Source organism: Cottoperca gobio, chromosome 23 (assembly GCF_900634415.1).
Source record: "Cottoperca gobio chromosome 23, fCotGob3.1, whole genome shotgun sequence".
Lineage (NCBI taxonomy): Eukaryota > Metazoa > Chordata > Actinopteri > Perciformes > Bovichtidae > Cottoperca > Cottoperca gobio.
Window position 1 is genome coordinate 14,683,208 of NC_041377.1, and position 12,446 is coordinate 14,695,653.

Sequence of the window (12,446 nt, forward strand, 5' to 3'; positions counted from 1 at the left end):
GCAACTGGTTAGCTTAGCTTAGCATAAAGGCTAAACACAGCTAGCGAGCTCATCCAAAATTCAAAAACGGCTTACCAGCACCTCTAAAACTCAAGATAACTAACTAAAGATTAATGTCACTCTTATGCCTGTATGGTCAATTTAAAGCTTGGTAACCAGCACCTAGTCGCTTAGCTAAGCTAAAAGCCTGGGCACGGAGGGAAACGGCTAGCCTGGCACAGCAATGGTAACAAAGCCGTACACAAGAACTTTGGTTTTATAAACTGCTTGTGTTTATTACTAAGCTTAAGAGCTGCTGGTAGGAAAACTTTATATAATTTGTGCAGAGCCAGTATAGCTGTTTCCCCCTGCTTTCCACTCTTCATGCTAACCTAAGCTAACTGGCTGCTGGCTCCAGCTTCACATTTAAAGGCCCAGTATGTAGGATTTAGGGGGATTTATTAGCAGAAATGGAATATAATGTTAATTATTATGATTTTATTTATTTATTTTCATCTGAAAAAAAGAGTCGTTGTGTTTTCCTTAGCATAAAATAAGCCCTTCATATCTACATAGGGAGTTGTCCCTCTTCCACACAGTCCTCCGTGTTTTACCACCATGTTCTACAGTAGCCCGGAAGGTACAAATTTAACACTGGCTCTAGATTACTTGAAGGCCTCTGTAGTTTACCCAACAAGCTTTGAAAGGGAGAGGTATTCAGTTAGTTGCAATTTGCAACCTCACCACTAGATCCTACACACTGGACCTTTAACGCCCAGACATTAGAGTGTTATATGTTCTTCTCATCTAACTCTCGTCAAGAAATCAAATTAGCACATTCCCCAAAATGTCAAACAATTTCTTTAGGTAGTCATTCCCACCATTTAGAATTTGCTGGTGCATCCAGTCTCACTTTTTGGTACAATAACACTATAACCAATAACAATAATATTGATTAATGGTCCCATATGTTCTGTCTTAGAAAATATATTTTTTTATGACAACAGGGATTTGGCTTCTTGTTTCTCATTTGCACCATAATCCACTCTTTAAGAATGAGTGTTTGAAATTCTGGACACATTCATTCAGTAGCGTGCTGCAGGATAATTAATCATCCATATGTGTATCATAATCATTTCATTCTTCACTTATTTTCATCAAATGAAGTCACATTTCTAAAGTGTTTAATCAAAGCTTATTTAAAAAGTTTTTGTTTCAAACAGGCACCAATTATCTCAGTATGGCCTTGCAACTCGCCTGCATGCGACACCCCCCCCCCCCCCCCCCCACACCTCTATAGTATCTCATAGCCAACGCTTCCTCACACACACATACATACACCATCAGCCGTCCCCCCACAAACCACTGTCCCCATCTCTTCACTTTCGTAAATGAAGAGAGACAGCCTTATCCCGGAACCAACACGGAAAAGCAATTAAAAAGGAATTAAGGGTGTGCAGGGAGAAATTGGATATGATATCCGACGTCTATTGTAAATGTCATCGTTATTACGGTGTTGTTGTTTCCCATTCCTTTGGCCACCTTGCCCGTTTTCAGGAGTGACAGCCCATAGTCTGCTGGGCTTAATGAAGCCGTCTCTGCAGCCAGGGTCTTGGTATGTAAGGTGAAGAGTGCTGCTTATCCTCTTCTGCATACAGCTCTCATTAAGATCAGTTTTGTCGGTGAATAGTGACATCCCCCACTTCTCTTCCGTCTCTGTCTGTTAAACTTATTTAACACTGCCGCCCTAATGCTGTGTGAAATGTTACTGCTCTTTATCTAATTGTGTTTTCAGCTCAGCTCACTTCGAAAGAGGAGCAGTGATTGCCTTTGGAATTAGGGATCCTTGATAAACAAAGCAAAACAAACTACTGTAAAAACATATTTTTACGCTACACATTGACATACACATGAGTTAAATCCTGACGTTCCAGAATAATTTGGAGTGAGGAACTATTGACAAGATACAAAAAAGACAGTTAGACATCAAACCAGATGTATTCTTGGAAATCTTTTTTTCGAAAATGACGAGGAGATTTTTGTATGACCCCAGCAAAATATATTGCACTCTTGGAATGGAAATCACCAGATACTTTCTTTCTATTCTATACAAGAATTTATTGGTATATTTATCAGTAAAAAACACATTTGACACAATATGATGTTAATGTCTCAGATATAGCGAAAAGGCACATTTTCATCTGCAGTCCCCTGATTTTGTTAACTGTAACTTATTTTGTGAAATGAGAATATAAATCTAACAAAATGTCAGCTGGTGTCTTTGGAAACAAGTCTATGCTATGCACACCCACTTGTGTTTGACGTGGGAGGTCAAAGGTCTTTACTGTTTTAGCAAAGGGCCCTTCAACAGTAAAGATATTGCAGTTATGGGAGTTCTAACTAATTTTCGGCACCTGACACGCGGGACTTCCTCATGAAATCCCGCCATTGCTTATTCCCTTGAAAGGAAATCTACCTGGAAATGGGAATTTGGAAACACACTGAAAAGCAATTTCAATTTCCACCCGCTGCTGACTGCTGTCCGAGCTGTCACTGAATACACAGGAAGTGATACTGATAGGAGAGAGTGAAAGGAATTACACTGGGATCTGGGATATCCAAGGTGAGCACGGCTGGATGTATTCTTGTATTATGTGAATATCCTGTTAGATCCCTCTTTAATTTCCCCAAGGGACTTTTATTTTACACCGTGTAGCCTTGGCTTAAATGAATTGATATTCCCCTGGTACTGCCTAGGTTCAAATTTCCTTTAAAATATATCCACAGTGGGGTTTTTGTTGGCTGCTTTTTTTTTGGCCTTGTGCTTCAAATTCATGCAGACATTCACTCAGTGCAGCCACAGTCTGATGCTGTCGGCCACTGAGCAGCTTCACTGGAGCGATTTGGGGTTTAAGTGGCCTCCTCAAGGGCACCACAGTGGTGTTTGTTGAGGGAGCTGAGAGTTTTGCTCATTCATTTTCCACACCTAGATATCCCCGAGATTATCTGTCCTGAAAATCTTGCATCGCATGTTCAAGTAAGAGGAATGATTCCTTCCTGGGTTTCTGTGATTATACGAGTCCAAACGCATCGGTCTGTATACGCGCACGCACGTCTCTCGGCTTTCCTTTGTTCTCGCACTCCCATTTTACAGTCTGTCTTGTGTGTCCCTCTTCATCCCGCTGTATAATGGAAGTGGGTGACAGCCACATCTGAAGTCAAGAGATGAAAGACATCATTTACAAGTCGGTGTCTGCTCTCCCTCTGTGTGCCTTTCACACACACACACACACACACACACACACACACACACACACACACACACACACACACACACACACACACACACACACACACACACACACACACACACAGAATTTGACACAGTGCATAAAGCAACGGACAAAAAAAAAGCAAGTCTTTAAAAATGTTGCTTCTTTCTTTAAAACCTGAAAATTGTATAAACCTTTTTTTAATTAAAAATGACTTTCATTTTCACCTGATGACGGTGATTCATTTTGACATTGCACTGGATTTGAGATTGGATTTCCTGTAACAATAACTTGATCGAATCATAATGTAAAGTAAATGTTTAATAACGTCCGGAAAATGCTCTAAATGTCAGCATTAATAACTCACGACAGCGCACGCTGAGTTACCTGTTAAGCACAACATGGTAGTCCATCCATGCTGACGTAAATAGGTTGGTGCAGATGTGTATTGAACAGAACAGTCTGGTTTTTGTTTTTGTATTAGTAAATGTATACCGCTCTGTTGTGACCTTTGAGGGCAGATCTGGTTAGGTTTGAGATTTCACTTTTAGCTCACTGAGGAGAGGGTTTAATAAATGGGAAAGTAGTAGATATAATATAATGGTAAGTTACCCTTCTGTGACATCTACTACTTTCACACTTATTAAGCTAATTGCTTAACAGTTTATTTTTCTAGGTCAGTCATTTCTGAAAAAGCTTAATGAGTTTCAAGTTTCCTCAAATAATATGTTTGGTACTACTTTTAGAGGAAATAGAGAAAATGTGAGTCTCTCAGCCATAAAACTGAGACCTAAAACCCAACCTGACATCTGAAGCGATATCTTTGCTTCCCAAAAATGTTTGGGTCGTAGTGCTTCCTGGACCGAAATAGACTTTGTTTGAGGTGCCCTTTAAGGCCCTGTCACACAGTTCCGTATGGCAGAAACGTATGCTGGTGCATATGAAAATTAGCATATACAACATATATGAACATATACAGAGCCTATTGATAGCGTATCACGTACTTATACAAAACGTATCAGAGCGAATGGCCAACAGATGCATTCCTAGCGTATTCCTTCGCCGTATGGCGGAAACGTATGCCGGCGTATACGGAATATCGGCAATACACTGGTGTACGTTGTTGAACGCTGAGGCCTTGAAAAAGTTTTGAACATGCTCAAAAAATGTTCATACGTTGTGTATATGCTCATTTTCATATGCGCCAGCATACGTTTCTGCCATACGGAACTGTGTGTGTGTTTTTTCAAGGCACTCTCTTTAAAACAATTTAATTAACTATATCACTAATAAATTCTAAATTGAAAGTTAATTAAACTTAATAGTTAATATTTATTTTTCCGTAAACAAATGTTTCATAGTTATGAACAATTCTATAATTGATGTCATTCTAACAAATTATTGTTGTATAACCTTTCGTATACTATATCAGATATTAGTTATTTATTATCAAATGATTTGTAAATGTTAAAGAAATCATTTGTAAGACATCTATAAACATTACATAGAAATTAAGTTGTTAATGGTTAATAATCTGCTTTTATGTCGACATCAAGCCTTTGTCAGCGAGTCAGACGGATGTTAAGGAACAATTGGCCATTTAAAGTGGTCACAGATGATAATATTTCAAAAGAAATTGTAAGAAATAGAGACACTTTATAGACTTATATCTCTTGTAAAGTTATACAGATGTATACATAATATACATGATAGACATTGTATTCATTTGTATATGTCAGACCTATGTTGGCATGGCTGTGGAGTGAGAGGCTCTTTAATACAGATGTTATGGAGCTGCCTAGAAATAAGGGCATTTTGGGAAGGAGTCCAAAGTATGACATGTTTAATATTAAATGTGGATGTAGCACTATGCCCAGAAGTGTGTCTGTTGGGAGATAAAGTGAGTGGAATTAATTCTGTGGTGAAACAATGCCTGAAAACATTGGCATTCGACGGATCATTCTTATGAATTGGAAATAAGGAAATCAAATTGTGCAGGTCAGTTAAACAGACACAAATGTGAAATGTATTCCAAGAATGTAGCTTCCAATAATACATGAATAAAGAATAAATAAGTACTTTAAATAAAGCTTTTCTTTTAAGATAATTGATGATGATGTCCCCTCAAAGTATCATGATTACATATAATAACGTAAAAGTAGATTTGGTGGTTCTATACTGCAATACATATGTTGACCTGTTAGCAGTTTTCATCATGCATAGGGGAAAGTCCGAATGCTGTTTCTAGGTGAGATCTATTCCTTTAAATTCATACACACAATCGCTGACAGTGACATAAACTTGTCATCCACCCCCTGCCTCTTCCTTTGTTACAATGTCTCACCCACAAGCAATGGAAACGATCTTTTTCTTCCAATTACGAGAGACATAACCTGCCAGGTCTGATTGTGTTTCCGTAATCTCTGCAGTTCCTTGTCTCTGCATCCTACTGTACCCTCTGGCTTGCACAAAAGCGCCACGAGGGGTTAGAGTACAACCTGCACTGGCGTCAACCCTCTGCACCTTGTCTTGATGCCCTTGAGCGATAATTGGTTGAATCCCTCCAGAATCTGACTTGAGGGCACAGAAATCCACAGCTCCCCAATCAGCCGGCTGTCAATCATTCTGCCAACTAAACCAAAGCCGGGGATAACTAACAGGCTGAGATTGGAATTTAGAGTTAGAGAAACATAAATCTTTCCCGACAAGTTTGTGCTCGGCCAGGTAGTACTCGTGTAGGCAGGGCCATCACCAAATTGGATGATGGGGGTGTTGCTAACATGGTGGTTAAGGGGGAAGCCCAACATCCAATCTGGCTTTCACATAGAGACAGGATGTGCAACTTTCTTGTAACAACACTGCCCTAATAACAATACCGAATAGATGTTTAGCGATGCTTGATATACAAATCTAGACATAATAAACCATATTCAACCCTTTAATGGTCCTCTCAACTATTTGGTAGAGCACATTTTGATTCATGATATCTTAGTTACACGTAACTCAGTCTGATTGAATCATCCCTGGCTCTGGTTTTCAGAAACAAACCTTCCCAGGTGGCTTAGCGGCAGATAACTCACTCTCACTCTTAGGTGAATTATTTTTAATAATTATTTTAATAATTCAGTTTGTTTTAGAAGGCAGAATGAAAAAAATTATTAAAATGAATCTCTGACTTTGTAATGACATGTTCTACCAAACAATAGAGATGTCCATTTATTGTATAATATTTTTATAAACTGAATATTTCCATGGAATACAAAGTTTGCTCATAAACTGTTGTTACTAGGATAAATATGATGTTATCCTATTGTACATTTTTTAAAGTTATTATATTAGTATGAAATATCATTTTCAAAAGAAATACACAGTCAGCAATCAAGCAGCAACAGTATGACAGGAAACTGTCGGATTCACAGCAATTTCTGTACGTTTGCTAGCATTAGCTGACATTACCCACCATGAGAAGGCTTTATTAGCAAAACCCTTGTGTGTATTGAACTTATAGAAAAGTCATGTGATTAAAAGTGCACTGTAGCTGTAAATGTAAATCGCAACAATTTGGTAAAGGCTCATTAACAAATAAGTAAAAAGATAGATCATTTTCCAGAAATTTCCGGATAATTTCTTTCTGTGTGGGACCAAGATATTCTCCAACGTTCTAGCACAACATCCAGCTCATCTTCTCAGAGCAATGTCTTGGTGGTGGAGGTATGAATGCATCCTGCAGGTTCCTTGTGCACAACAGCAGAGAAGCCTTGTGGTCAAAGAAATCATCCTGTGAGCCACAAAGTCCCACGTTTCAATCCTCATGATCCCGGTGTCCACCCTGAAGAAGTGTCCTTTTTAATTACAACTCTAAATCTGTACTGGATCCACGAGTGGCTGACCCTGGCGTCTGACCTTCTCGGTGGAGGGAGGCGGGCAGCGACACAACAGCTTGGGGAATCGATAAAGAATTAGTAAGTCCACAAGCCATTTTGCTGGCGTTCGTTGATCACACAAGAAGAGCAGCAGTCGACAGTAATCCCATTCAATGCTGATCAATGAAGCAAAATAGTGATTTACACAACACGATCATTCTCATGCCTCATGGGGACTCGCGCTGCTTGTCTTTTTCAAAGTAAGCAATAGAAGCACGAGCACAAATTTAACCTTTATTAACATATGCCTCATAGCGAGTCACGTTTCTGGTGTTTTATTAGGAAATGATCCGCATGGAGGACTGTATCTGTGTCCAGCATGTTGTAATATTGTTATATGATTTATGTGAGGACACAATGATCCCACAGTAAAGTACGCCGGGGTTTTTTCTACCATAATTTTTGTTTTCCTCTTCCAGCGACAAGACTAAGGCTATGTTCAGACTGCAGAGAAAAAGTGGCCCAAATAAGATTCTTTTTTTTTGTTGGCACATGTGACTCAGATCAGTTTCTTCACAACCGTGTGAACATCATAAATCACACATCCTCTGATTGTTTGCAATGTGACCTCATTCGGAGCATCCATATCCGGAATTCATGCAACTTTTCCGCCACTCTAGATCAACATTCGTCACAATTCTGCGCTGGCGGGAGTCGTGTGGAGTGGCACTGACAGATGTAGTTAAAAGTAGGCCTTGACATACTGAAGTTTTAGATGAAACGTTCTTTTTCAGCAGAGGCAATTACGGCACAATCCCACCTCTCCTGCCTCCAACTCCACATCCACATCCACATACACCACAGTGTCGAAGTAGCAGCTATTGCTCCACAAGAAGCCTTTTCTTTTTTCCCCCTTCTCAGCCTCGTTATCTGCTCACAAATCAACTTATTACCGGAAACCGGAAACGCCGACATATGACGCCTTTATTATTGTTGCTTTTTTTTGTTTAAGTTTACTTAGTTAGCTACTGTAACATGTGCTAATTACTTCTGACTACAAAGTATGGCAAAATGATAGAACTGTAAAAATGGTCATACACCAAAGTATTGGACGAATTTAAAGTATTTTAAGTTATCATTTGTTTTGACCTGATGCTAGATGAAAAAGAATAACCAAATGTATTATAATGCATCCTGGAGATTAAAGAAAAACAATTCCCGGCAGGTGGCGCCAGATGAAATATTTGTCAGATTGTTTTGGGGCTTTTTATGCCTCTAATGATAGTATAGTTTTAAGATTGGGAAAGGGAAAGCAAATGGCCTGATCGGATTCGAACCCCGGGCCGGATTTGAATCCCGGGCTGCTGCTGCAAGGACTCAGCCTTTGTATTTGGGTCACCCTTTCTACAAGGTGAGTTACCAGTTATGGGAACATGCATTTTTATACAAGATTTCATATTATGACCGACAAACTGATCGACCCTCGAAATCTGAAAAGCTATAGCAGCTGGCTTAGCTATCACATTGGGTCTAAACGTTGTACATTATTTTATTTCCAGCATCTCCGCCTGGCATCATGCTGAGCACCACTCGCATTAAAATTCAGATTGATCAACTCTATCCCGTATTCCTTTCCATTCTGGTGGGAGCATTGTCACAAAGCACAAGCGGCCATCCAGTTGTTTGATGAGCATGATAATTATTTTAACCATATGCCGAGGCTTTGCAAAGCATCTGATCAGAACACCAACATCAGGCGGAGGTGGACTGCAGCCGAAGACGCTGTTTGCCACTGACAAACCATCTGTATTGATATTCTCTTTATTCATTATTTGCTCCTTTTATCTCTCACTGTTTGCCCTTTTTTTCTATCATTCTCATCTTTTGCCATTCTTTCAACCCACTCCCACTCCCAGATCTCTCTCTCTCTCTCTCTCTCTCTCTCTCTCTCTCTCTCTCTCTCTCTCTCTCTCTCTCTCTCTCGCCCCCAACCCCCACCCTTATCCAGTTCACTTGGTTATGTTGAGCCAGAGTCGGGGAAAGTGTCACTATGGAAACAGGGGCAGAGGCAGTAGAGGGCTCTCTATGGGAGTGAGGGGGAAAGAGATGAGGAGAGAGAGAAAGAGAGAGAAAAACTGAGAACTGGCCAGTGGTGAAGGATCCACGAGTGGTCATCTGACTCAAAAAAAGCCAGGTAACACATGAATCTTATTCACCTGGTGGAAAACGCACAGCTGGGTGGTATAATTGTATTACCACACTGAGCCATAGGTTCCCTTTCTTTCTGCATTCTAAGCCCGCTTGTTTATTTTCATCGAGACGCACCAGATGTGATGAGATACCATCACCGACAACAGACTTTTGATATTGAGTTTCAGCCCCTTTATCCCCATTCTGTATGAATTACATAAAAAATAAATCTGCTTCTCTCTATCTACATCTCTTCCTCTGAGATTTCTATCATTTCAATAAGGGAAATCAATAAATCATAGTGGCTTTTGCCTGAATTTACCTCATCTACACGCAACAACTGAGCAACACCTGGAGTCATTTGACTCCACGATAGAGCTGAAACCATCCCTCACCTTTCCAGATGTTTAAACTTTTTGATTATATTTGAGCAAAACGACAAACATATTCTGTGTGGGGGGGAAACAAAAAAAACTAATTACAAAAAGCCTTGATTTCCTTTGTCACCCTTGAGTAAGGTGCTGTAGGAGAGAGGAGAGAGACAGGAAGGGAGAAGGTTATAGCTAAGGGGAGGAGTAAAAGGAGGAGGGGGGAAAAGAGGAGGGGGAGCAGCATGGGAGGGAGGTATGATAGTGAGAGGGGCTGAGACAGTAAGCAGAGCAAGCCAGAGGCAGGGAGGAGGCAGACGAAGGAGCAGCTCTCCTACTGAGTCTCCATCCCAGAGAAGACGAAGATGAAGAAGAGCAGGAGAAGTCGACAGACCCGCCTCACCCGTGCATCCCAGCAGCTCCCGAAATTAGAACCAAGTCAGTCCGCTGTGAGGTACGTTAGTCTTCTTTGTGCCTTTAATGTCTCTCCTCGTCTTCATCAGCACTGTGGACCAGCCAGCAGTAAGGCGCTGGAGGTGTTGAGTAGTGTGTGTGTGTGTGTGTGTGTGTGTAAGTGTGTGTGTGTGTGTGTGTGTGTGTGTGTGCGCAGGGTTTTCAGCAGCAGGTTGCTGGATATGTGTGTGAGTACGTTGGAGTAAAAATAGGGTCTGATTTATCAAAATGTCAGCAGCGATTGTGCTGAGATGCAGTTTCTTTGACATTTGAAGACTGATAACATTTCGTGCGATCAGACTCAGTCTCAGCACAGTGTGACCCTGATGTTACAGAGGACTCAGGAAAAGAGCTGATCTCCAAACTTGATGTTGTTTCTAGCCTTCTCTTTTACTCACGGATGCAGTTTGTACTATAGCTTGTCATTAATCCCATGTTTTGTTAGGTGTGAATTATTACTTTCAATGATTATTTCCACACACATATTTTTGATAATTTCCTCTTGAATATTTGCCCTCTTGTGATCTTGAGCCACTGAAGCAAATTAACTATTTCTATATATAGATGTCTTGTACCAAGTGTTAAAAAAATAATGTTTTCAATGCAACTAAATACATTGTAAGATGTGACGATCAACTCCATTTCATGTACTAAACTGGCTCCGAGGCTAACAGACTTCTCTGTCCGAAGTCTCCCTGAGTATCTGTCAACCATTCTCTTCATTAGTGCCAATAAGTACGGTCTAATGTCATCAGGCACATTGGCCGTATTGATCCGCTAACCTGTTCCCAGGGGGGCAATAGCCCAGACAAGCTCCAAGTCTTCATTTTGAACTGCACGTACAGCAGAACCCATTTCTGAACAGAGTGCAGAGTTATTGAGTGGACTAGCGCAGGGACTGTCTTTGTGCAGATGTCATGATGTCATACTAACTCTCCCTCCTGGCTGCACCGTAGAAAATGTGTTAACATTAGAGAGGAAGTGAACTGTCCTGTGATAACAAAGAGCGCTTAATCACGCTGGTAATTTGCGCACTATGTGGATAATTCTAAGTGAAATTCAAGCAGAGCCTGTGCTTTTCAACGTTGTGTAGTTGTGCTCTGGCTGCATTACATATATGATGTCATGTCCTTGTTGGCTGCTTCTACTGATTTTACAACAAATTACTGTTGATAATTTACATAGAGAAGGTGGATTATATGATATAACGTGCTTTTAAATATCAGAGTACACTTGACTCTGTTGACTATTTGTGGGATTTACCAAATTATTCCTGATTTCAGCATCTGTTATTTCCATCATTTCTACAGACGCATGGTGGCTAATAAGAGCCTTTTTTTACAGAGCTTTTTACCGCTTTGTTCCAGTTTACAGTATATTTCAGTATATAGTTCCTGTCTTGTTAGAGAAAGTATGTTATTATTCATTTTCACTGTTTGTGGAGTGTTTAGCATAATACCTGTTGATAGACCATAAAGTACAATACTGTCCTGTTTACATGTCCTGATTGAGACAACATATATTTGTGATATTCAGCTCGTAATTTTTACAGATAACAAATTATCATCCTGCCTCTTATTAATAGTATGATTGAGGATTAACACTTAGGGCTTTAGTATATATTACAAGGAAGGGCTAACAATTACTATTATTTTCATTAGCGATTAATCTGCAGATTGTTTTCTTAATTTATCGATTCATCTATTTGTCTATAAAATGTCGGAAAATAATGAAAAAATGTCTCTGGAGCCCGAAGTGACGTCTGACCAACCATCCCCACAAATATTAGATACAAAAAAAACAAGCATTTGAAAACTATTGAATTTTTGATTTTTGATTAGAAAATGACCATATCATCATATAATCAATCATGCCTATACATTTTCTGTCGATCAACCAATCGTGTTAATCAACGGCTTGTTCCAGCTGTAGAAACTATAAAGCAGGTTATTAGCATGATATACTTGCAATTGTTGCAGTGTTGAGGTCAGACTGTACTAAGTAGTCCTACAGTAGATGCATGTATTCATGTGCCTGTGGGCAGCATCTGTGTATGTGTGGATGGCAAAGAAAGTATATGGAGATCAATGCAAGCAGCTGTTCTCTCTGCACTTCAAACGCGGCACTGTTGTTGGCGCATCAACTCTCCGACAGGCCTCGCGCGAAGGGATCAAAGGCTAATGAGACAGCCATCGCACAAACGCACCCGGCAGACCCATGAATATTGATACGGCCCAGGAGAGAGATGGAGGCAGGGTGTCTTCGCTCACTCAACAGCAGCCCGATAAATTGAAGAGGGGGGGCTGCAACTGTATGCTGGA

At 40.2% G+C, this 12,446-nt stretch overlaps 1 long non-coding RNA gene across 1 annotated transcript in view; it reads left to right on the forward strand.

Moving 5' to 3' along the window:
* The first annotated feature begins 9,981 nt into the window (after window positions 1-9,981).
* LOC115028465 (uncharacterized) overlaps window positions 9,982-12,446 on the forward strand; it is a 44,251-nt gene continuing 41,786 nt past the window's right edge. The window contains exon 1 of the long non-coding RNA XR_003834566.1: window positions 9,982-10,126. This is a non-coding gene — a long non-coding RNA (uncharacterized LOC115028465). The remainder of the gene's footprint in view (window positions 10,127-12,446) is intronic.